The sequence below is a fragment of the Chelonia mydas genome, chromosome 10, assembly GCF_015237465.2.
Source record: "Chelonia mydas isolate rCheMyd1 chromosome 10, rCheMyd1.pri.v2, whole genome shotgun sequence".
In the NCBI taxonomy this organism is placed as follows: Eukaryota; Metazoa; Chordata; order Testudines; family Cheloniidae; genus Chelonia; species Chelonia mydas.
In genome coordinates this window covers 72,383,607-72,410,435 of record NC_051250.2, presented here as the reverse complement: position 1 = coordinate 72,410,435, position 26,829 = coordinate 72,383,607, and the positions used below count along the sequence as shown (strand labels likewise).

At 45.8% G+C, this 26,829-nt stretch overlaps 1 protein-coding gene across 4 annotated transcripts in view; it reads right to left on the bottom strand.

Moving 5' to 3' along the window:
• The window catches only part of MCTP2 (multiple C2 and transmembrane domain containing 2), a 164,179-nt gene extending 137,938 nt beyond the window's left edge, over positions 1-26,241 (bottom strand). The window contains exon 1 of one of the 4 annotated variants that reach the window (XM_037910725.2): positions 25,987-26,241. The gene's annotated coding sequence lies outside the window, so the exon portion shown is untranslated. The remainder of the gene's footprint in view (positions 1-25,986) is intronic. The other 3 variants (XM_037910726.2, XM_037910724.2, XM_043523757.1) reach the window with 3 other exon arrangements.
• Positions 26,242-26,829: the final 588 nt, after the last annotated feature.

Genomic DNA, 26,829 nt, shown 5'->3' with positions numbered 1-26,829 from the left:
TTGATAAAGACAGGACCAGTTCATAACATCTGCTTCCCTAGATGAACAAGGCTCTTCAAAGAGCTGTGTTTCCTATTCCCTTTCCATTATTCCCCACCACACATACACACTTTCCTGACTATTCACCACGGCTTGTCGTCTTTGTTTGCTTTTGTTTTGTTATCGAACATACAACCTACTCCTGCAAACACTACCAGGCATAGTTCTCCATGAAAGGATTCATGATAGTAAGCACTTCACTCAGTAAACAGTATTTGTAGACTAGGGCCATCTGAACGATAGCTGCTATGGGGCAATCCCTTATCAATGTATATAGCACTCTACAAACAACACTATGAATAAAGTGCTTCCCCAATAATTTATACCATATCATCATCACCACCATAAAAACAAAATACTTCAAGAATAGTGGACCAGTGTGTCTCAAAATCTGTTCCACCAACCTAAGGAATATCACTTTTTTCCCCTAATGACAATATAATTCAAGGAATGTTTGAAAAAACTTGGCACAGCACACATCATATTAAGGAACACAATACAGTACTCCGACATTACAAGCACTGGTCAGACTGACCCAAGTACCCCAATGTTGGACATAAAAAGTATCAGCCACTGATAGCATTAAACCCCCATAGTTTTACAATTTCCTACTTCCCCAAGGCACAAAATTGTTTACAGAATACCAAATGTCAAGACAGATGACAAGACAGGGCAGGAAGAGGTTAGGTGGGGAGTGAGTAAGTGAGTGACACAGAGGCCCATTAGCGGTTCACTGCTGCGTGTCAACAACTCTTAGTAAGCCTGACAAACTTACTACACCTCATACACCGCTGTCATAATATTTACCTGCATCTGAAGAAGCGGTTTTTTTACCCACGAAAGCTTATGCCCAAATAAATCTGTTAGTCTTTAAGGTGCCACCAGACTCCTTGTTGTTTTTTATCTAGAAAGAATGCTGTGTAAGATACCAGATGAAAACCAGTAACATGATGGTCATTAATATCATTATGAAATGTGTTACCACTATATGAGGAATTACACTGATTTTATGCTCTAAAGTCTGTAACCAATGAAAGGGAGAAACAGGTTTTCTTCCAGACAAGAGGGAAAATAGTTCTCTCCCCGTCTACAATGTAAACTGAGCTTGATGATGCAAGAGACAAGGAGCAGCAGTTCATTTGCATTGGAGGTCAACAGGAGGAGCAAATTAATATGAGGATGTAAAATCAGCATAGGAAGACACGGGAGTCTTAACCCCAAGGGTTCATCTTGAACCCGGCGACAAAGACAACAAATCTTGGGGAACATAAGCAGAAGCAAAAAGACATTCTGGGTATTCATCCCTAAGGGGACATAGAGCTCTTTGCATCTATGAACAGAGGAACCCCAACTATGGGGGTTGGTGATGCTGAGAATCAGCTATAGGTGAGAAAACTGCTTTAGACAAAGCTTGGAGCCTACTAAGGTTACATGTAGTCTCTTACACACACGTTATACTTTTGTGGTTTTGTAACCATTTCTGTTTCTATTATCTCTGCTAAGTATTAATAAAGAACAGATGTAAGTGATAAACTTACTCCTGTTTTATTATAAATTCCTATCAATGCTGTTATATTAAGGTGAGGTAGGCATCCTCAACTGAGCCAGTAGGCAGGTATAGTCTGTCTCTTTGGAGACGGCAAATTTGGTATTTCTGTGGTCATCCAGAGACAGGGGCTGAATGCTGCAGGGAGACCTTCTAGAACAGTGGTTTTCAAACTTTTTTTCTGGCTACCCAGTTGAAGAAAATTGTTGATGCCCGCAACCCAACAGAGCTGGGGATGAGGGGTTTGGGAATGGCTCAGGGCTGGGGCAGAAGGTTGGGATGTGGGGATGAGGCCGGGAATGATGGGTTCAGTGTGTGGGAGGGGGCTCTGGGGTGGGACTGGGGATGAGGGGTTTGGGGTGCAGAAAGGGGCTCCAGGTTTAGGGGGCTCAGGGCTGGGGCAGGGGATTGGGGCGCAAGGGTGGGGCACGTGCTTACCTTAGGCAGCTTATGGTCAGCGGCACAGCGGGGGTGCTAAGGCAGGCTTCCTACATTTCCTGGCACCATGGACCGCGCTGCAACCTGGAAGCAGCCAGGAGCAGGTCCAGCTCCTAGGCGGAGGAGCGTGCAAGCGGCTACGCGCGGCTCTTGCCCGCAGGCACCGCCTCCCCAGCTCCCATTGGCCAGGAGCCGGTGCTCAGGGCGGGAGCAGCACATGGAGCCCTGTGGCCCCCCCCGCCTAGGAGCCAGACCTGCTGCTGGCCGCTTCCGGGGCGCAGTGCAGTGTCCGAACAGGGGGGGACTAGCCTGCCTTAGCTGGGCAGCACTTTTAACTGCCCGTTCGGCAGTGTTGACCAGAGCTGCCCCGACCCAGTGCCTTACCTTCCATGACGCAGTACTGGGTTGCAACCCGCACTTTGAAAACCACTGTTCTAGAGCAATGGTTCTCAACCAGGGGTACACATACCCCTCAGGGTACGCAGCGGTCTTCCAGGGGGTACTCCGCTCATCTAGAATTAGTGTTTCTCAACCTGGTGGTTGTAACCCCCATGGGGGTCGCAGGACAGTTTTAGGGGGATCGCAAGTGCAGGACTGGCATAGGAGCTGGCAAGCAGGGCAACTGCCGAGGGCCCCACCCCACAGGGGACCCTGCGAAGCTAAGCTACATGCTTCAGCCCCAAGCACCGGGGCTCAGGCTTCAGCCCTGAGCGTCAGGGCTTAGGCTTCAGACAAAGCTCACAAGTGAAAAACAGGCTCAAGTATCACACTGAAACATAAGTACAATATTTATATTCCAATCGATTTATTTTATAATTATATGGTAAAAATGAGAAAGTAAGCAATTTTTTTCAGTAATAGTGAGCTGTGACACTTTTGTATATCTGATTTTATAAGCTAGTAATTTTTAAATGAGGTGAAACTTGAGGTACACAAGATGAATAAGACTCCTGAAAAGGGTACAGTAGTCTGGAAAGGTTGAGAAACACTGTTCTAGAGAGACTGGGAACTGAAGTACACCAAGGGTTAACCTGCAAGGCAAAGTTAGGACTGGCAGAATCCTAAGGAGTTTGTTTGGCTGGCTCCCAAACTGGGGTGGTGGGGAGCAACCATCCAGTAAAGCACCAAAAAATCCTTCTTTTGATAACGCAGAAAGATAATTGCGTGACTACAATTCTAGATGCCCCGAGAGAGCATCAAGTAAGAAGTAAAGAAAGATTATCCCAATAACATCTCACCACAATGCTGTGTTCTGATCAAGCAGTGACAAACTTTCCAGTGACAACACTAGGCGAGACAATGCGCTGCAGTGGAATTGCATAAATATGTGCCAGGTTTCAGAGTAGCAACCATGTTAGTCTGTATCCGCAAAAAGAAAAGGAGTACTTGTGGCACCTTAGAGACTAACAAATTTGAGCATAAGCTTTCGTGAGCTACAGCTCACTTCATCGGAGTGTCTTTTTATAAATATGTGCATTTCTCTTAACTGATTACTCTACTGTGATCTACAGTACATGCCAAAAAACAGCCTGCTCTTACTTTCTCCAGTGTTTTCTTTTCCTGCTTTTACTCACCATCTTTAGCAGCAGGACAGTAACTATAATTTAACAGACAGCAGCAGGTTCTCACTTGCTCATAATAAGTTTAGTCTTATTTTCAATACTTTCAGCATTCTCCATATATTCTACTTCCATCGTAGATCAGAAGTTTTCTTTCCTGCTGTAAATTTCAAATGCTTGGTGCCAACAACATCACAAAATCTTGTCTAAGCAATCACACGTATGCAGAGAAAAAAAACTATCCGGGGCCAGAGCCTCAGCCCCAATACCTCCTCCTTGTTCTTCTCTGGCATTCATGATATATTGTAGCAAGGAGTTTCACAGGCTTATTATGCATAAAAAGTATTTCTTGTGATCAACTTTAATTTTTTTGCCTTTCAATTTCATTGAATGTCCTCTTGGGTTTTTTCTTGTATTAGGAGAAAGAATAAATAGGAGTGTCCTATTTCCCATCTCTATACTATTTATGTTTATACCCACTCATAGCCTCGCTGAATAGTCCCAAGGTTTTCTCTCTCCCCTCATACAGAAGTCTTTCCATGTCTCTAATCATTTCTGTCACCTGGCTTTGAACCCTCTCTATTTCTGCTTTTCTGTTTTGAGACAATGTGATCAGAACTCACCATAGTACTTAAGGTCAGAGCACGCCATTAACTGATATAACTAAACATTTTTAGCGTTTTCTCTCCTGTTCTTTAGGTATGCTAGCACTATGTTTGATTTTTGGCCATCTCAACACATTAATAAGTTTTCTTTGAGCTCTCCACTTTTTCCTGGATAGTTACAGTATATTTAGAATATGTACAAGTAGTTGATATTATTCCCTCTTCTTTACATTATTTTGATTTTGTCACCATTGCATTTCATGTGTGATCATGTGATCATTTGGTTAGGTCCCTCTGAGCTTCCTCACAGTCTTCACTGACCTAAATAATTATGTCATGTAAAAATATTGCCACTTCTGTTTATTTCCATTCCCACACCATAAATAATTATACTGAACAACACTGGTCCTAGTAGGAAAATGTAGGGCACTCCATAGTTAACCTTGGGCCAAGACAAATATTGACCATGTTTTCCCACTTTATTTTCTCTCTACCTGTTTCTGATTATTGGAACTGAAAATTACTTTGGTTATTAAGTTTCCTTAAAATGCTCTTGTGAGGGGTTTTGTCAAAAGGCTCATTTGAGAGTTTAGATAAATTATGTAAACTAATTCATCTTTATTCACTATTTTGCTGGGGTGTCGTGAAGCTAAATTCACTAGCATATAGTGCTTTGAGATCTTCAGATGGAAGACCTTCTACAAGTGCAAATTGTTAGTAAATAGGTGCAGAGAGCCATGCTAAATTACAATATGATGCACCATCATTGTGGAATGTGTTGCCATATTCATTCTGAGTACTCACCCCACTACTGCCACCAGTTCCCACGGAACAACATGATAAACTGAGCCTGTAGGCTTACACTGAAACATTACCCAGCAAACTTTTTAAGAAGTACCCTCAAAAGCAGTAAAAATCAAGTATATGCAATTGAGCACATGAACGCTGCTGTTATGCCTTTCATAAGTATTCTAATTGTTGTATTCAATTTGCTTATACAATGAAAGTGAAAATAAAGGGTCGGTTTGCCTGCCACCAAGCTTTGTGAACACATGCTTAAGTTAGGATGCTTTCAGCTATGACTAACCACTCCTCAACATTTAGAACAATTCTTATAATAAGTAGCTGAAAAGACCAACAAGTGACAAACAGAGGCTATTAGGAAGATGTTCTTTATTCACATGTCTTAATACTGGTTTCAGTTCAAAGGCAACTCTACTGAAGTCTAACCTGGTGCAACTTTACACATTCCAGTTCCCTCAACGTGAAAGCTGAAATAGTTTAGCCCTTGTCTATATAAAGAATTTCGCCACGATTTCTGCCGTTGGTGGCAGGCATTGGCATAGCTGCACCAGTGTAAAGCCCTAGGAGACACAGGGGACAGTGCTTTAAGTTCACCTAAACTGGTTCCAAGCAAAGGTAAGTTACGCTTGCACAAACAGCGGCTTTGCCTGCCAACAATAGTTATTTGTATTTATGTAGATACATGGGTGTCTGGCCACCAAACGGCTACAGTCCCCCTTAGGTTTAAATATAATCTCTGAAATCGATCCAATAAATGGTTGTGACACAAACAACATGGTGCCAGCAGAGAGGGGTGTAGCAGAAAAAGCAACCAACAGGAGGAGAGTGTGGTGTATCCTTCTTACACCCTTCTTTTAGTTCCTTTCTCTGCTATAACCTGTCTCTTCTGGACCTCTGCACACAAGTTATACCAGCTGGAGTATAAACTCCGCTCTGGAAGGGAAGGGAAAGGAAAAAAGCAAGGCAAATAAGCCCTGGTCTACACTAGGAGTTGAGGTCAAATTTAGAAGCGTTAAATCGATTTAACCCTGCACCCATCCACACGACGAAGCTCTTTTTTCGACTTAAGGGCTCTTAAAATCGATTTCCTTACTCCACCCGACAAGGTGATTAGCGCTGAAATCAGCCTTGCCCCGGGTCGAATTTGAAGCAATTAGATGGTATTGGCCTCCAGGAGCTATCCCAGAGTGCTCCATTGTGACCGCTCTGGACAGCACTCTGAACTCAGATGCACTGGCCAGGTAGACAGGAAAAGGCCCGTGAACTTTTGAATTTCATTTCCTGTTTGGCCAGCGTGGCAAGCTGCAGGTGAGTGCAGAGCTCATCAGCAGAGGTGACCATGCAGAGCTCATCAGCAGAGGTGACCACGATAGAGTCTCAGAATCGCAAAAGAGCTCCAGCGTGGACCGAACGGGAGGTACAGGATCTGATCGCTGTATGGGGAGAGGAATCTGTGCTATCAGAACTCCGTTCCAGTTTTCGAAATGCCAAAACATGTGGTCAAAATCTCCCAGGGCATGAAGGACAGAGGCCATAACAGGGACCCGAAGCATTGGCACGTGAAACTTAAGGAGCTGAGGCAAGCCTACCAGAAAACCAGAGAGGCAAACAGCCGCTCCAGGTCAGAGCCCCAAACATGTCGCTTCTATGATGAGCTGCATGCCATTTTAGGGTGTTCAGCCACCACTACCCCAAACGTGTTGTTTGACTCCTTCAATGGAGATGGAGGCAACACGGAAGCAGGTTTTGGGGATGAGGAAGATGAGGAGGAGGAGGTTGTAGATAGCTCACAGCAAGCAAGCGGAGAAACCAGTTTTCCCCGACAGCCAGGAACCGTTTCTCACCCTGGACCTGGAGCTAGTACCCCCCGAACCCACCCAAGGCTGCCTCCCAGACCTGCCAGGTTAAGAAGGGACCTCTGGTGAGTGTACCTTTCTAAATAGTATACATGGTTTAAAAGCAAGCATGTTTAATGATTAATTTGCCCTGGCATTTGCAGCTACTGGAAAAGTCTGTTAACGTGTCTGGGGATGGAGCAGAAATCCTCCAGGGACATCTCCATAAAGCTCTCCTGGATGTACTCCCAAAGCCTTTCCAAAAGGTTTCTGGGGGAGGGCAGCCTTACTCCATCCACCATGGTAGGACACTTTATCACTCCAGGCCAGTAGCACGTAGTCGGGAACCATTGTAGAACAAAGCATTGCAGTGTATGTTTGCTGGCGTTCAAACACCATCCATTCTTTATCTCTCAGGAGAGTGGTATCATTCATGGTCACCTGGTTGAAATAGGGTGCTTTTCTTAAGGGGACATTCAGAGGTTCCCGTTCCTGCTAAGCTGTTTGCCTATGGCTGAACAGAAATGTTCCCGGCTGTTAGCCAAAGAGAGGGGAGACGGGGGAGGGGCTAGCCACGTGGTGGTGGGGGGCAAAATGCGACCTTGTAACGAAACCACGTGCTATGTATGTAATGTTAACAGCAAGGTTTACCGTGAAAGAGTGTACCCACTGTTCTATAAAATGTGTTTTAAATACCACTGTCCCTTTTTTTTCCTCCACCAGCTGCATGTGTTTCAAGGATCACAGGATCTTCTCTGTCCCAGAGGCTAGCGAAGATTAGAAGGCGGAAAAAACGCACCCGTGATGAAATGTTCTCTGAGCTCATGCTGTCATCCCACACTGACAGAGCACAAACGAATGCGTGGAGGCAGACAATGTCAGAGTGCAGGAAAGCACAAAATGACCAGGAGGAGAAGTGGCAGGCTGAAGGGAGTAAGTGGCGGACTGAAAAGAGGGCTGAAGCTGAAAGGTGGCGGCAGCGTGATGAGAGGAGGCAGGATTCAATGCCGAGGCTGCTGGAGGATCAAACTAATATGCTCCAGCGTATGGCTGAGCTGCAGAAAAGGCAGCAGAAGCACAGACCACCGCTACAGCCCCTGTGTAACCAACCACCCTCCTCCCCAAGTTCCATAGCTTCCTCACCCAGATGCCCAAGAACGTGGTGGTGGGGCCTCCAGCGACCCAGCCACTCCACCCCAGAGGACTGCCCAAGCAACAGAAGGCTGGCATTCAATAAGTTTTAAAGTTTTATACTTTTAAAATGCTGTGTGGCCTTGTCCTTCCCTCCTCCACCACCCCTCCAGGCGCTTCCCACCTCCACCACCCCTCTTGGGCTACCTTGGCAGTTATCCCCCTATTTGTGTGATGAATTAATAAAGAATACATGAATGTGAAGCAACAATGACTTTATTGCCTCTGCAAGCGGTGATCGAAGGGAGGAGGGGAGGGTGGTTAGCTTACAGGGAAGTAGAGTGAACCAAGGCTGGTGGGCGGTTCCATCAAGGAGAAACAAACAGAACTTTCACACCGTAGCCTGGCCAATCATGAAACTGGTTTTCAAAGCTTCTCTGATGTGCACCGCGCCCTCCTGACACTTTCTAACCGCCCTGGTGTCCGGCTGCGCGTAACCAGCGGCCAGGCGATTTGCCTCAACATCCCACCCCGCCATAAACGTCTCCCCCTTACTCTCACAGATATTGTGGCGCACACAGCAAGCAGTAATAACAGTGGAAATATTAGTTCCGCTGAGGTCTAACCGAGTCAGTAAACTGCGCCAGCGCGCTTTTAAATGTCCAAATGCACATTCTACCACCATTCTGCACTTGCTCAGCCTGTAGTTGAACAGCTCCTGACTACTGTCCAGGCTGCCTGTGTATGGCTACATGAGCCATGGCGTTAAGGTGTAGGCTGGGTCCCCAAGGATAACTATAGGCATTTCAACATCCCCAACAGTTATTTTCTGATCTGGGAATAAAGTCCCTTCCTGCAGCTTTTAAAACAGACCAGAGTTCCTGAAGATGCAAGTGTCATGTACCTTTCCCGGCCACCCCACGTTGATGTTGGTGAAATGTCCCTTGTGATCCACCAGTGCTTGCAGCACTATTGAAAAGTACCCCTTGCTGTTTATGTACTCTCCGGCTTGGTGCTCCGGTGCCAAGATAGGGATATGGGTTCCGTCTATGGCCCCACCACAGTTAGGGAATCCCATTGCAGCAAAGCCATCCACTAGGACCTGCACATTTCCCAGGGTCACTACCCTTGATATCAGCAGATCTTTGATTGCTTTGGCTACTTGCATCACAGCAGCCCCCACAGTAGATTTGCCCACTCCAAATTGATTGCCAACTGACCGGTAGCTGTCTGGCGTTGCAAGCTTCCACAGGGCTATTGCCACTCGCTTCTCAACTGTGAGGGCTGCTCTCATCTTGGTATTCTTGCGCCTCAGGGCAGGGGAAAGCAAGTCACAAAGTTCCATGAAAGTGCCCTTACGCATGCGAAAGTTTCGCAGCCACTGGGAATCGTCCCAGACCTGCAACACTATGCGGTCCCACCAGTCTGTGCTTGTTTCACGGGCCCAGAATCGGCGTTCCACCACATGAACCTGCCCCATTAGCACCATGATGCCCACATTGCCAGTGCCCGTGCTCTGAGAGAAGTCTGTGTCCATGTCCTCATCATTCACGTCACAGCGCTGACGTCGCCTACTCGTCCGGTTTCGCTTTGCCAGGTTCTGGTGCTGCATATACTGCTGGATAATGCGTGTGGTGATTAATGTGCTCCTAATTGCCAAAGTGATCTGAGCGGGCTCCATGCTTGCCGTGGTATGGCGTCTGCACAGAAAAAAGGCACAGAACGATTGTCTGCTGTTGCTCTGACGGAGGGAGGGGTGACTGACGATATGGCTTACAGGGTTGGCTTACAGGGAATTAAAAACAAAGGGGGTGGCTTTACTTCAAGGAGAAACAAAAACAACTGTCACACAGAATGGCCCCCTCAAGGATTGAACTCAAAACCCTGGGTTTAGTAGGCCAATGCTCAACCCACTGAGCTATCCCTCCCCCCGGTATTTCAGGCAGGACTGAATCTCCATTAAACTTTTCAAGGTGCCCCTGACAGACCTCACCGAAACGATTGTCGGCCATTGATTTCACGGAGGGAGGGGGGAGCAAATGAATACAAAACAAATCTGGTCTATTTCTTGTTTTGATCCACTCCATCTATCCTTTACATCTTTGGCTGGCAGCAGATAGTGCAGTAGGACTACTAGCCATCCTCATCTCCTGCCTGCTCGGCAGAAGATGGTACAATAGGACTGCCGGCAGGACTAAAGAGAATGACCTGGTTGAGTCACTCCTAATTTAGTCCCTGCGCCCATGTCTGCCCAGGTGCTCCTGACCAACCTTATCGAGGCAGCCAGGAGCACCTTGGACACGAGGACGATGGTTATCAGACCTATTGCACCATCTGCTGCCACAAGGCAATGGGTTGCTGCTGTGTAGCAATGCAGTACCGCGTCTGCCAGCACCCAGGAGACGTAGGGTGATAGTGAGCTGAGCGGGCTCCATGCTTGCCATGGCATAGCTTCTGCACAGGTAACTCAGGAAAAAAGGCACAAAACAATTGTCTGCCATTGCTTTCACGGAGGGAGGGAGGGAGGGCCTGACGACATGTACCCAGAACCACCTGCGACAATTTTTTTTGCCCCTTTAGGCATTGGGATCTCAACCCAGAATTCCAATGGGCGGTGGAGACTGCGGGAACTGTGGGATAGCTACCCACAGTGCAACACTCCGGAAGTCGACTCTAGCCTCAGTACTGTGGAAGCACTCTGCCGAGTTAATGCACTTAGAGCATTTTGCGTGGGGACACACACAATAGACTATATAAAAACGATTTCTAAAAAACCAACTTCTATAAATTTGACCTAATTTCATAGTGTAGACATACCCATTATTCTCTTTAATTTTTACAGCCAATTGATAGACAGACATGACTTAGGGTATGTTAAAGTGTGTTACATATGAAACGGGTCACGGTAGATATACCAGACCTTTCCTATCACTGCTTACAGATCCTCACTCAAGTATAAATCGTTACCATTATAAGCAAGTAATTTGAGAGAGAGAAAGCTTTGCATACTTACATTTTAATGGCTTGCTTTTAGTTACTTATCTGGAAACATAGCCTGCCTCGGATAAGCAATCCTAATCAAAAGGATTATGAAAATACTTTTGCAAAGTACTGGTTGTCCTTTGTTTGCATTCAAGTTTATCAGTTTATCCTTGAGCTTTCAAATTCAATTCCTCATGTGATGACTTTATTTTAAACGTTTCGAGGGAAATCTGAGCCCCATTCACTTCAATAGGGTCACAATTTTATCCCTGCAATGTTGGCTGCTTAAATCATTTAACTTTTCTTGTAGAACAGGTTGATGCCAAAATGAAGCATTGATTTGGATGGGCTTGCAGCCATACCTCCCAGCGCTGTGATCTCTTATCTCATAAGCTAAACAGGGCCAAAATGTGGATAGGAGACCTACAAGGAATACCTCAATGATACAGATATGATCAGGGCCAGCTCTAGGTTTTTTGCCACCCCAAGCAAAAAAAAATTCCCCCCCCCCCCCCTTTTTCGGCGTTTACACATGTTTGCAATGTTTTTTTGTTTTGTTTTTTGGCTGTTTACAAATTTTTAAAAAATGAAAATAGAGAATTTGTAGTTAGTGAAATAAAACAATTTCCTACTAGTGTACTCATTTAATGTTAACAAAATCACAATTACAAACAATTTGGGTTCAACTATACACTGTAATGAAAAACGTTAGTGTCTTCCGGTACACCCAGTTTCTCATAAATTGGGTCTGGTACCGGGTTCTGTTCTGGCTGGACTGGCACCGCAGAGGTCCACAAGCAGTCCCCGCCGCTCAGGCAGGGCTACAATCTCGCCTACAAGGTGGGAGCCTGCCCCGGCGCGGGATGGGGAGCAGCACCCCCAGCTCCACCCATGCACGGGGCGGAGGGAGCAGCTGGTGGGCACAGCTCGTGGGGGGGAGATGGGATGGCCGGAATGCCGCCCTTAGAAATGTGCCACCCCAAGCACGTGCTTGCTTTGCTGGTGCCTACAGCTGGTCCTGGATATGATGCAGGCTATTCTTCCCTCTGTGTCAGTACAAACAAGTGTCCCAGGCTGGTGTTTCTGGGCTACTGCAGGTGCAAATGTGTAGATAAAGTCCTAATCACATATGGTCATTAAAGATTTCATAGGACTTTTTGCAACAGCAGGGGTTTATATGTTTTTGCCAAATTCCAACTCTGGCATTTACATTTTGTCTTCCTAAATTTTTCCTGCAGTTTCAATTGAAAGTGATCTCTCTCTATTATTATATAATTCTTTGAAAAGCACTTTGGGATCCTTCAGCTAGAAAAGGTGGGAAACGGTGAGATACTGAAATCATGTACATTATAGTCTTTTGGTTTGGTCCATTCCTCTCTTAGCAATCACTTTACACTATATTAGACAGTACGTTAAATGCTAACTGCTTCACAAAAGACAACTCTTGCATGCTGCAATGCTTGAATAAAAACAGATCAACAGAAACAGACTTCCTTTTATTCATGTTATCTGAAGGAAATCTAGGTCTCTGCAGATGAACGTCATAATATAAAAAAACTCTAGAGGCAAACACTGAACTTAACAACATTTATTTTACAAAGCTTGTTGTGAGATTTGTTTTTATTTTATTTTTTCTTGTACACAGAGATCCCTGGGTATTTTAAGCCCTGGGCTCTTGCCTTTTTTTTTTTTTTTTTTTAAATAACCGGTCGCATATACAATGAGTTACAATAATGAGTACATGATCTGCATACTCATTTGATTGCAGTCCTAGCTACTTGGAGACTCCCTACACAATCTGAAGAGTTTGTTTTTCTTTCCACATAAAAGCAGACTAACTCTGGGCAGTAACTGAAGAATCAAATGTTACAGACATCTTAAAATAGTACCTGGTAGTGAAAGTTAGTGGAGGAAAAAAATATGCACCTGCCTCCAACTTGTGGAGCTATTACTTTCACTTCTTACATTATCTTCTAAAACAGAAGAAATGCTATATATAAAATTTCTCACCAATACTTTCCACCCTTTCTGCCACACAAAGCAAGGCACAGGACAGCATGCCTCATAGCTGTACCAGCGGGAGGCAGAAAGTCTTATTTATTTCATGATGTTTTTCTAACATCAGGGCTCACAGCAAACTGCACATTCAGACAGTACCCTCACTACACAAATACCATACAGAGAGAGCCACCAAAGTCGCTGGGGCACTGCCGAGTAAGAGTAGGCAGCCTCGGTGCCTCCTCCTGTGCCTGCGCTCGCCTCCCAGTTCATATTTGCGTGGAGCTCAGCAGATGACATGTCTGGTAAGGCTGCACCACAGAGGGGAGAGAACAGACTAATGCGAGGTACCAAGGGGAAGGAGGAGCTGCTCGGAGGACTCAGGGGCTATTGGCCAAGCTAAGAGTGAGTAGGACAGGAGTACTGGAGGGAGCTATGGAGAGGTCAGGACTTAATAGGGAAACAGAATGTGAGTGGGGATGATGGGGGATTTGAATGGCTTGAATGAGGCTCAGGAACCAATAGAAAGACAGGGTGGGAACTGGAACTGATGCATGGAAGGGGCTAATGGGGCTAACTCCTCCAGGTTCACACCAATAACTACCTCCAGCTCCTTCCTGCATGGCAACTGCACCTCCTTTAGACCTTAATTTACCTGCCATGATGCCAACCCCTCCCTTTAATTCTGAGAAGTGTCAGGAATAAGGACCTGCCTTCTCACAATTGCCCAGGGGAACTAACCCTGTGAGGGAAATCAGTGATTTGTTTCCATTGGAGGTCAAATGAGTTGTTGCCTTTCATCAGCCCTCACTGCGCAAAGCTTAAAAAAGAAGAAATTTGTGCCTAAGTGCAAACTGTTTTGTACTATGCAAATTAAATCATTAAATAACTTGCATACAATGTCACATGGAACTCCTTGAAACTTGGCAGCTATGCACTCTAGCAAGAGAAATCTATAAAAAAATCTCTAAAAATTATTATTAGAGGATGCATAAATGGTACGAGAAAGATAGAAATATGTTCAAAATAGAAAGTAGGGAGATGAAACGGGGAATATAAGTCTAAAAAGGAAAAAAGTCAAAAGGGCTTACGTAGGCATCACATGTTTTAGCCATAAAATAGCCAAGGCGTCAACAGTGTGACCCTGTAGTATGTTTTTTTTAAGCAAGATTCTCAACAGTAAATATTAACAGGACCTCTATGATCAGCATCATACAGCAGGAATGGCATCATACAACTGCCAGTTACAATCTAACCTTGCCTTGAACAGGTCCAAAAACTCCACTAAGCAAACTGTTCTGCAGCCCAGTTTTCCTTATCCCAAAGTGCTCCATTTCCCAGCATCCAGGCAGCAAGGTCTAGGGAACAGAGTGCATTATAAAGAGCAAGGAACTAAGTCAGGGATCGGCAACCTTTGGCACATGGCCCGCCAGGGAAAGCCACTCGCAGGCTAGGCTGGTTTGTTTACCTGCAGCGTCCGCAGGTTCAGCCGATCGCAGCTCCCACTGGCAGCAGTTTGCTGTCCCCGGCCAATGGGGGCTGCGGGAAGTGGCGGGGGCCGAAGGATGTGCTGGCCAGGGACATATGTCAAAATGCATATTGGAGCTCACCTTATCCACATCTGAAATTAATTTTACATTATCTGCTTAGCATTGTCTGCAATTTCTCCGAAAGCGCAATTCAACAGTACGGATCTATGTTCACCATAACTTCAAGACATCGTAGCTACTAATAATCTAGCCAAACCGCTCCCAAAGGCAGAGACACTTGATTTTTTAAATTAGGTTGCTGCCACTTTTATTTCCATTAGTGTCTGGAATACAGTACTTGATGATTCAGAGTCTGAATTTCACTTTCAGATCTTTTTAGGCATCTGGTTCTCATTTCCGTCTCAGGACTAACAGTGTATTTCCTACTAACAAGAATTTACTAACAAGAGTATTAACCGGGAATTTGTGTACAGTTTTTGTGGGGGATAGAGGAAGGATATTGTAAGACACAGCATTATTCCATCTAAATCCCAAGGAAACTGAACAATCTTCTCTCCCATTAAGGATGGTCTCTCCAGACAAGTTCTGATGGACATTTGTAGAGCACTGCGTAGTGAACTCAGAACTACCTCTGTCCACACTGTACTTATTGTAAAAAGAAAAGGAGTACTTGTGGCACCTTAGAAACTAACCAATTTACTTGACCATAAGCTTTCGTGAGCTACAGCTCACTGCATCCGATGAAGTGAGCTGTAGCTCACGAAAGCTTATGCTCAAATAAATTGGTTAGTCTCTAAGGTGCCACAAGTACTCCTTTTCTTTTTGCGAATACAGACTAACACGGCTGCTACTCTGAAACCTGTAAGGAGAGTGATCACTTAAGATGAGCTAATACCAGCAGGAGAGCGGGAGGGGAAGGAGAGAAAACCTTTTGTAGTAACAATCAAGGTGGGCCATTTCCAGCAGTTGACAAGAACATCTGAGGAACGGGGGGGGGGGGGGAGGGGGGGGGGAGAATAAACATGGGGAAATAGTTTTACTTTGTGTAATGACCCATCCACTCCCAGTCTTGAATAGAGTGATCACTCTCCTTACAGTGTGTACGATAACACCCATTGTTTCATGTTCTCCGTGTATATAAATCTCCCCACTGTATTTTCCACTGAATGTATCCGATGAAGTGAGCTGTAGCTCACGAAAGCTTATGCTCAAATAAATTGGTTAGTCTCTAAGGTGCCACAAGTACTCCTTTTCTTTTTGCGAATACACACTAACACGGCTGCTACTCTGAAACTGTACTTATTGTGCGGACTTACTCATGGGTTTTTAGGTCAGAAAGGATCATTCCAATCATCTAGTCTGACCTCCTACCTAACATAAGACAAACACAGAATTTTACCCAGTGATTCATGCTTCATTACCCTCATTGTTAAAATTTTGTATCTTATTTCCAGTTTGAACTTTGCTAGCTTCAACTTCCATCCATTGGATCTTGTTATGTCTTTGTATGCTAGTGTAAGCAGGGGAATAGTCCCGCTATTGTGGGGAACTTTCCTGGCTTCTGCACTACCCCGGTGAAGTGGGCTAGCAAAAGGATCTGAGTCCTCGCTCCCACTTCCTTTACCCAGTGACCTCCCTGCCCTTGAGGACTCCCCTTCCACTCTCCTGTCTGGCAGAGTCCTTGTAACCCCAAAAAGGCTGGGCCCAGGATTCCTGGGGGACTCGACCCCCAACCTTGCTGTGGTCACGTAAGACAGGGGCTAGGGTATCCCCACTCCGGGGTACTCTCTCTGTACTGGGCACTTCTCTGACCCCCACTGACCATTACATACAAGTTAAAGCAAATGCAAGTTATTTAATCAACAATTAATTTTAAAAAGAATAAGGAAAAAATGGGAAAGGTTAAAGGAAACACATCACCCCGCTCTGGGCAGGGAGCATCACAAACAGTGTCTCTGGAACGTCAGGGCAGTTCACAGTCTGTTCCTTGTAAGTCCCAGGCCTCCTTCTCAGGCCCTGGCTGTGCTGCAGGGATGCTGTGGGTTGGACACTTGCTCTGGTGGTGGCCACACGCTCTCAGGCTCTAAGTGGTATTACCCTTCTTCCCAGTGTTGCCCCTGACCTGTCAGCGTTACGATCCAAGCCTGGCCTGCAGAGCCCCTTGGCTGAGGCATCTCCCTGTGCTGGGCCCGCTGCCCAAGGTCCCCCTCACTCTCCCCCGCTGCTCACAGCACCCAGCTCCAGACTGCTCCAGCCCCAGCTGCACCGCTCTGTCTCTGCACTGCTGCTGCTCTGCCTCCAGCTCCCTGGGCTGCTTCTCTGGCCCCTCTGGCTCTGGTTGCTGCAGCTCTGCTCCCAGGCAGGTCTGCTCTGCAGGCTGCTTCTGTGACTCTGCTCCCAGCACTGACCTGCTTCCTGAGCTGCTTTTCTGGCCCTTCTGGCTCTGGTTGCTGCAGCTCTGCTCCCAGGGCACGTCTGCTCTCTCTGGGCTGTGCCTCTAGCTTTGGGGCTGCAGCTCTGCTCCCAGGACAGGGCCTGCTCTCTCTGGGCTGCTTTTCTGGTCTCTCTAGATCTGGCCCAGCTCTGCTCCCCAGCTTAGCTCAGGCCCCTGCTTTCTCCTTAGCTCGGCCCCACTCTGTCTGACCCAGGCAAATCCAGCTCACACGGAGGATGGGACCTCCCTGGCCTCCTGACTCCCTGATTAGCGGGCCCACCCTGTCATTCAGTCTGACCTGGAACATTGGCCTCTCCCCATTGTTCCTGGGGACTGGCAGTCTCAGGGTCCTGGTTTCCCATCGACCCTTCCCCCTTTTTAGTACTGGGAGCTAGCAACTAAAACACCCACACTGAATGTTAGTAAGGGGGCAACAGTCCCCTTACACTAGATTAAAGAGCCCGCTAACATCAGATCTCTTCTTCCTGAACTGGTACTTCTAGATCATAATTAAGTCATCTCAAACTTCTTTTTAATAAACTAAATAGTTTAAATGAGTTCCTTTAATCTCTCACTGTAAGAGTCAGAGATTTCATGGCTAGAAGGGTAGTCTAGTCTGACCTCCTGTATAACACATACTGTAGAACAGGGATCAGCAACCTTTGGGACATGGCCTGCCAGGGAAAGCTGCTGTGGGGTCAGGACGGTTTGTTCACCTGCCGTGTCTGCAGGTTTGGCCCATCACAGCTCTCGCTGGCCGCGGTTCGCCGTGCCAGGCCAATGGGGGCTGCAGGAAGGGCGGCCAGCACATCCCTTGGCCCACGCCGCTTCTCGCAGCCCGCATTGGCCTGGAACGGCAAACCGCAGCCAGTGGGAGCTGCGTTCAGCCAAACCTGCAGATGCTGCAGGTTAACAAACCGGCCCAACCTGCCAGGGGCTTTCCCTGACGGGCCGCGTGCCAAAGGTTATCAATCCCTGCCATAGAACTTTCCCAACAAAATTCCTAGGGCATCTCTTTTAGAAAAACATCCAATCTTGATATTAAAAATTGCCAGTGACGGAGAATCTACCATGACCCTTGGTAAATTGTTCCAATGGTTAATTACTGCCACTGTTAGAAATTTACACCCCATTGCCAGTCTGAAATTGTTTAGCTTCAGCTTTCTCTACTAGATTGAAGAGCCAATTTTTAAATATTTGTTCTCCATGTAGACATTGATAGACTGTAATCAAGTCACCCCTTAACCTTCTTTTTATTAAAATAAATAAATTGAGCTCTTTGAGTCTATAACTATAAAGCATGTTTTCTAATCCTTTGTAATCATTCTTGTGGCTCTTCTCTGACCCCACTTCAGTCTATCAACATCCTTCTTGAATTCTGGACACCAGAATTGAACACAGTATTCCTGCAGTGGTCGCACCAATGCCAAATACAGAGGAAAGAAAAACCCAGAATCATAGAAATGTAGGGCTGAAAGGGACCTTGAGAAGTCATTTAGTTCAGCCTTCTGCACTGAGGCAGAACCAAGTAAACCTCTCTACTTCTACTCAAGATTCCCATGTTTATGCATCCAAGGATGACATTAGTCTTTTTGGCCACAGCATCACTCTGGGAGCTCATGTTCAGCTAATCATCCACCACTAGCCCCAAATATTTTTGAGAGTCACTGTTTTCCATCCTGTAAATATGGCCTACATTTTTTGATAATAAAAGTATACATTTACTTTGCTTTACTAAAATGCATATTATGTGCTTGGAATTGTTTGTGAGGCATGTTATTCAGATCATAAATCATTGTTGTAGTAATGTCTCCTTCTAGATTTCAGCTGTTGGACAATAAGAATAGCACCCCAAAAACAACAAGTAATTATGGAGGCCAGCTCTAACTAGTGATTTGTCAGGAAGGATGGTCTTGCCACTGGACTGGAAATCAGTAGACATGGCTTATGGGACAAAATGCAGAACATAAATCCATGCTTAAGTCAATTCTCACTTCAACTTTGTAGCCCAACTTTAAAGCTGTGATATCCATCAAAAACTTGCAGCAACCCTATACGGCAACAAGCTACCCTGCTGTCTCAATCAGAAGCGACCACTTCCAGCTCCACACCAGTATAATGCAACCAGGAAGTGATTTCAAGCTAACTTTATGCAAATCCAGCATCGTAGGGGCGAAACGGGCAGTCAATTGAAAAGCATCGTAAGTGGCGTCATAAGTCCGAGGACTCCCTGTATATAACTAACATCCCACATGAGAAAGGGGAGTCTTTCCAAGAGTCATAGAAGGCCAGGGCAAATGTCCAGGGTGTAGCAAGAAGGGCCATAGGAGCTTGGAAGAGGGGCAGGCCTGATGACTCAAGAGGGATCCTGGAGCCATATCAGAGCTCTGGACACGGGAGGTGCAGAGAGGCAAAAATGAAGGTGAAAATGGAAGAAATTGAGCAAATATTCGACTACCGGCGTGTGTTGCAGAGTGCAGGGATGGAGACAGGGGAATATGGGAGATGAAGAGAGCTCCAAAACTGCCTAGTAAGCATGACATAGCCTCATTCGGAGGTATAACCAAGGGTGATCAAAGCGCATCCAAGAAGCCAAATAAGTCTTACAGACTATCCTCTCCCTGTAGTTACAAAGTAAAAACAGAGCTTAACTGGGGGGGAAAAGTCTATTAATCTACCATTCAATCGCACTACTTCCTTGTACTTGTATTTATTTATTTCTCAATGTCAAAGCTTGGGTATTGGAAGTTTAAACCTAAACCTTTAATGGATTTAGTTATCATTCTAACCTCTCGTGTTTTGCTCATGCATATAAGAACTATCCCCACTCCTGCTGTCCATATCTGCACTTCTAGATACAGACAAGAGCCAACAAGTTTTTATATGTATTTTTCTTTATTTATTTAAGCATTTTGGATACAGATCAACTTTCCTTGCTCAATGTTTATTCAAATGTGACCAGTCTTGAAATAGGAATTGCATAACTTTAATAAACAGATTAGGAAGTAGTCTGGTTTCACTATAGACTCTGTACCAAGCAGAAAACGTTTATTCCTTCCCAAATTTGGTCTGATTAGTGCCACAGGATGGATAAACTTTCAAATAACGTTATTGCGAGATGTGCAGGGTTGCATGGATCATATCAGGCCCTAGGACATTTAAACGTGAGAAAATGGCTGCCCGGTTCTGAATCGCTAAGGTCAGGGCTTGTTCCAAAGTACAAGAAAGTCACAGGGAGTCTTTGAATCAGGGCCTTAGAGGACAATTAAAAAAAAATGACATGCAGTGCAATAGTTAGTTAATACAAGAGAATTAGTGCTTCCTACATCAATACAGTTATCAACCAACACCCTTACCGCCCAAGAAAATGCTGAGGGAACTAGTATTCCCTAAATGTTAGCAAATCTAGATCTGGAGAGCCAATTCCAAAGGCCACAACAACAAAATTCTTGCAGCTGGGTGTGTCCCTACCTGTGTGTGGGCTGGAAGGGGGCTTGAGAGCCTGTCACAGCAACACAGTGTAAACATAACCCAGGCTGGCGGGTCAGGTGACCTCAGTGGTACCCCAGTTCCAAGTGAGACCCTAAAACAATCCTTCCTCGCCTATAATATCTATAGATATTTTTAAAAAGTTAAAATAAAAAGTAAAATCACACTATGTATTTTTGAACCCTGATCACTTAATAATTGTTATTTAACTAGTGACAAAACAATGGATTATTTCACAATTTAAGGACACACACACACTTAATTGTTTTAAGTTTCGCTATTCCTCATAAGCTTTAAAAAAATTAAATCTGTGGATATTTAACACTGTAACCTCAACTTCCTAGATTTGTTATGGACAAATCAAAACCTGTTAACTTCACTTGAGGGTAATTGTGTATCTTGATGTGATGTGATCAGTCCACTGTAGCTGGCATTGACAGATATACAAAGCAATATTCTTCTCTAAGACATCTCAGTGGTACACCACAGCACATAGGCATAAATCTCCTCCAACATTTCAAGAATGTTTCAGAAATGTTCATTGTCATTTCCATTTTACATGATATGTTACTCCTCAGCTGTGCCACTTTCACAGTTTAAAAAAAAAAAGTAAAAATTCCCAGAATTTAATATATGGGTTTTAAAAATTGACTTAAACTGGTAACTTTTTAAAGATAGCTTTGTTTGATGGTTATAAACTTTTTTGAGAGAGGATTAATAATTCCAGGACATAAGCAAAGTAATAGTAAAGACTTGCTTTAGATCAGTGCAGTGTGTATACGTGAAGGGTTAGCCCCAGTGTAACTCCATCTACGTAGTAACACCTGCGCTCAACACTGTTCACCATATCAAATGGTAGACAAGGCCTCAGTTTTTGTTGTTTTTTAAATGAGGATTTTTCCCATTAAGATTTAGTTAACTGCAAAAATGCAGTAGTTAGCATTAAAAGCAAAACAATAATGTGACCATCCTAATAAATTTTGATGCGTGTGTATCGTACACGTCCAAGGTACTTTTCATATCTTTCGGCATGATGGTCGCAGTCCTCATGCAAGGCAGCTGCCATGTTGAAGGCAATGAAAATGTAGTTTGTATAGGGAATGCAGGATCAAAATGTCTTATTTTACCTCTGTTATTTTATTTTAAATTACATTCAATTTAAATAATAAAACAAAACTGGGTGACTAGGCAACAAAATGGCAGATGAAATTCAATGCTGATAAATGCAAAGTAATGCACATTGGCAAACAGAATCCCTACTATACATATAAAATGTCTAAATTAGCTGTTACTACTGAAGAAAGAGAACTTGGAATCATTGTGGATAGTTCTCTGAAAACATCCACTCAGTGTGCAGCAGCAGTCAAAAAAGCTAACAGAATGTTGGGAATCATTAAGAAAGGGATAGATAATAAGACAGAAAATACAATATCACCTCTATATAAATCCATTGTACATCCAAATCTTGAATACTGTGTGTAGATGTGGTCGCCCCATCTCAAAAAAGATATATTGGAATTGGAAAAGGTTCAGAAAAGGGCAACAAAAATTATTAGGGATATGGAATGGTTGCCGTATGAGGAGAGATTAATAAGATTGAGACTTTGCAGTTTGGAAAAGAGACGACTAAGGGGAGATATGATAAAGGTCTATAAAATCATGACTGGTGTGGAGAAAATAAATGAGGAAGGGTTATTTACTCCTTCTCATAACACAAAGACTAGGGTCACCAAATAAAATTAATAGGCAGCAGGTTTAAAACAAACAAAAGGAAGTATTTCTTTACACAATGCAGTGTCAACCTGTGAAACTCTCTGCCAGAGGATGTCGTGAAGGCCAAGACTATGGCAGGGTTAAAAAAAAAAAACTAGATAAATTCAAGAAGATAGGTCCATCAATGGCTATTTGCCACGATGGGCAGGGATGGTGTCCCTAGCCTCTGTTTGCCAGAAGCTGTGAATGGGTGACAGGGGATGGATCACTTGATGATTAACTGTTCTGCTCATTCCCTCTGGGGCATCTGGCATTAGCCACTGTCGGAAGACAAGATACTGGGCTAAATGGACCTTTGGTATGACCCAGTATGGCCGTTCTTATGTAAAACACTTCTTTAGTTTTTGTTTTGTTTATAGACAATTTTAAATCAGTTTCTCTTTCTGTTCATGTACTAAGGCACAATCCTGCAGAGACTGATGCCTAGCGTGTACTTTTAAGTTTTGCTGCCATAGCTATGTCGGTTGCAGGTGTGAGTATTTTCCAGCACAGCTATACCAGCAAAAGCCCTAGCTGTCATACCAGCAAAAAAGCTTATTTTGCTTTGGCAACTTTTGACAGTAGAAGCTGCATCTAACTAGGATGATTTGCCAGTACAGCTATAGACATGGCCTTATGCACATGCCTAGCTTCACCCAGGTGAGAAGTTCTACAGATCTGGGTTCTCAACACTGCAGGAAGTTATTTAAATCCCCAGCTCCTGAAGAAGGAAATCAGAATGTTTTTTTCACAGAAAATGTTAATTTCCCAGAAAAACAGTTTCTCTGTGACTATTATGCAGCAGTGAAGAATAGGAGACAATGAGAGCATGGAGAGGTGGCAGCATACTTCCTGTAGGTCTGAGGAAAACAGGAGCAATTTTCCACTCAAAGGCAAAAAAAAGGAACACAGGAAATTAAGAGCATTTTAGAATGTTTCATCCTCCTCCGGTAAACCATGCCTCCCTCTGATCCACAAAAGCAGATGATTAGACAAAGCTGCTACCAAGAAAGTGGCTGTGTGACTGCACATGGTACTGAAGAACAAGAATCTGGTGTCTGCTCCTAAACTTACCTTGCCACACAAGAAGAAGAAGCTGAGACTGATAAAGCCTGACGTCCTAGTAACAGACCAATAATTCAGATTGCACTGAAGTTGTTATGACATACATAAGGCCTGAAGGGATGGTACCACCCTGCCAACACTTACTGCATAGCCACTGGTGCAAAACTTCAGATGCTTCTAAAAAGATACTTTTAAGGGGAAGAGGGAAATAAATCAGCTAGGAGTAGACTAAAACTACAGCATTATACACAAGTAGCACTGTTGGAAAAACGCTGAAAAAATGTAATACTTACTAGCAACAAGCTTTCCTCCATAACCACCCTTTACGCCTAGTAGACATTAAAAGCCTGATCTTATTTACACTGAAGACAAGGACACATTCCCATTGACTTTAGTGTTCAAACCCTAAAGCAGTAATCTCATGAGGAGCAAAAAGAAAAGGAGTACTTGTGGCACTTTAGAGACTAACCAATTTATTTGAGCATAAGCTTTCATGAGCTACAGCTCACTTCATCGGATGCAGTGAGCTGTAGCTCACAAAAGCTTATGCTCAAATAAATTGGTTAGTCTCTAAGGTGCCACAAGTACTCCTTTTCTTTTTGCGAATACAGACTAACACGGCTGTTACTCTGAAACCTCTCATGAGGAGCATTACTTGCCTGAGCAAGTTGACTGGGTAATTATCTTATCTGGGCAGCATTCAAGTAAGGGAAATTTCATTTGCTCCAATCCCTTAGACAGAGACAAACACCTACAAGATCTCTATCAAGCATTCTTACAACTACAACACCCACCTGCTGAAATGAAGAAATAGATTGAAAGAGCCAGAAGGGTACCCAGAAGTCACCTACTACAGGACAGCCCCAACAAAGAAAACAACAGAACACCACTAGCTGTCACCTTCAGCCCCCAACTAAAACCTCTCCAGCGCATCATCAAAGATCTACAACCTGTCCTGAAAAATGATCCCTCACTCTCTCGGATCTTGGGAGACAGACCAGTCCTCGCTTACAGACAGCCCCCCAACCTGCAGATTATAGATAGATAGATTCTTACTATATGTTCCATTCTGTGCATCCAATGAAGTGGGCTGTAACCCATGAAAGCTTATGCTCAAATAAATTTGTTAATCTCTAAGATACCACAAGTACTCCTGTTCTGTTTACCAATTAGTTCATGGGTGGGAAGGGAGATGCCGTGTTTGCCAGCTGTGTGTCCAATATCCACAACTGCATGATTTGCTTAAACAAATGTAATAATCTGATTATTACATTTGTCACTTTAACATTTACACTTCAACCCAGTCATCATCACTTGGCTTTCAAATGTCGCTCCAGCCATATAGATTTCACAACAGTCACAGTGAAGCCTGTAATCCGAGTATTAGCCATTGGTTTTCCGCTTACGTGTTCCTAAGCAAATCAATCACCAAACCTGTTGTTTGAAAACGATCTGATGGGGTTTTTGATATGTGGAGGGACAAGAGGAAGCCAGTGTCCTGATTTCATAACCAAGTACAAGTGAGTAGCTGTGCTGGTGCGCTGAACATGTGAGAGTCCCAAGGGAAATCAAGCAGAGGGAAATCCCATCCCTTACAGAAGAGGACCTGGGGTCTCCCACCTTCACTACAACTCCCACTGTCTGTCTCGAGACTAGAAGCAGTCACTAAAGGGGGCAGGGGGCAAACTTTACAGTTAGAAGCAGCACTATGCACCTTGCTTCTGCCACCTCCTGGCCCCACAACACCCACCCCTACACACATCCCTCCACCTTCCTCCAGTGCACCCCATGCCATTACTCCCCACCTTCCTCTCAAGTACACCCAGTGCCCACTCCTCCTCGCTCCCTCATCTCCTCCAGTGCCCCCTCCCCCACCTTCCCCAATGCACACAGTGCCCACTCCCTCATCTCCCCCCAATGCCCTCTCCCCACCTTCCTCCCACGTAAACCCAGTGCCCACCCCCACCTTGCCCAATGCACCCAGAGCCCACCCTGTGCCCCACCGCCCCTCAAAGCGCCCAGTGCCCACTCTCCCCCACAGCACCCAGAGCCCACCCTCCCCACCACCCCTCAAAGCCCCAGTGCCCACCCTCCCCCCACCTTCACTCAAAGCCCCACCGCCCCTCAAAGTGCCCAGAGCTCACCGTCCGCCCCACCCTCCCCCCACAGCACCCAGTTGCCCACCCTCCCCCATAGCATCCAGAGCCCACCGTCCGCCCCACCCTCCCCCACAGCACCCAGTTGCCCACCCTCCCCCATAGCACCCAGAGCCCACCGTCCGCCCCACCCTCCCCCACAGCACCCAGTTGCCCACCCTCCCCCATAGCACCCAGAGCCCACCGTCCGCCCCACCCTCCCCCACAGCACCCAGTTGCCCACCCTCCCCCATAGCACCCAGAGCCCACCGTCCACCCCACCCTCCCCCACAGCACCCAGTGCCCACCCTCCCCCATAGCACCCAGTGCCCACCGTCCGCCCCACCCTCCCCCACCACCCCTCAAAGCCCCAGTGCCCACCCTCCCCCCACCTTCACTCAAAGCCCCCACCCCCCCTCAAAGCGCCCAGAGCTCACCGTCCGCCCCACTGCCCCCCCAGCACCCAGTGCCCACCCTCCCTCCATTGCCCTCCACCGTCCCCCACAGCACCCAGAGCCCAGCCCTCCGCCCCCTCCACTCGCCTCGTTTCCCCGTCGGTCAGTGCACCCCAGAGTCCCTCTTCCCCGCCCCCGGGTCTGGCCTTCAACTTCACGGAGCAGGGGCAGGGGCAAGGGCAAGGCCCCCTCGTGTGCCCCCGCCCGCGCCCGAGGCAGCGGCTCTCACCTGCCGGGGTGTCCCGGGCTCCGCTCCCCCGGCGGCTCCGGCTGCAGCTTCCTCGCCCCCGCCGCCGCCGCTCGCAGGGGAGGAGCCTCGCCAGCGCCGCGGCTTCCAGGAGCCTCAGCCCTGAGCTAGGGGGAAGCGCCACCGCCGGAGCGTCCCGCCGAGCAGGGAAATCCCACTGCAGCCGGCAGGCCCCGGCCGGGAAATCCCACTCCGGGCTCGACGCTTCCCGGTTTACCTTTGGGGCGGGGCGGGGGCGTCTGGCGGGTCGGGGAAGGGTGATCCAAGTAAAGGGGATCAAGCCGATTCCGAAGCCACCAGTGGTGGACAGTCAGTGACCGCAGGGGGGGGGGGGGGGGGAGTTGGTGCTAAGCAGCCCCTGAGGGTTATAATTCGGCTTGGCAGAATTCAAGCTTTATTTTTATCTCATTTCTAAAGGATCACCTCGATGTTTGTGTTTAAGCATTGTTTACTGCTTTTTTTTTCCTTTTTTTCCGTTTAAAATGTTGCAGGAAATGGGGCGGGGTGGGGGAGGTCAGACAATAATTAGTTAATGACAGGGGTTCAGAATCATGAAGACGGCGCTTTATAACTGTTAACGCACAACTTGTCATCGCCACGTGCCAAAATATACAGTAAAGATCCTTAAATCAAATTCTTAGAAATTCTCAAGCCGCATTTTTCCTCCTTTGCCGGACAATCTGTACATTTCTCTTATCATCGATGGAAATAACTTTTTTATTTTTTATTTTTTTGGTTTGCATGCATATGGTGAGATCTACTTTTATGGACATTTGCTGATAAAAATCTCCTTCCAACTAATGCTGGTAAAATAAAATAATTTAG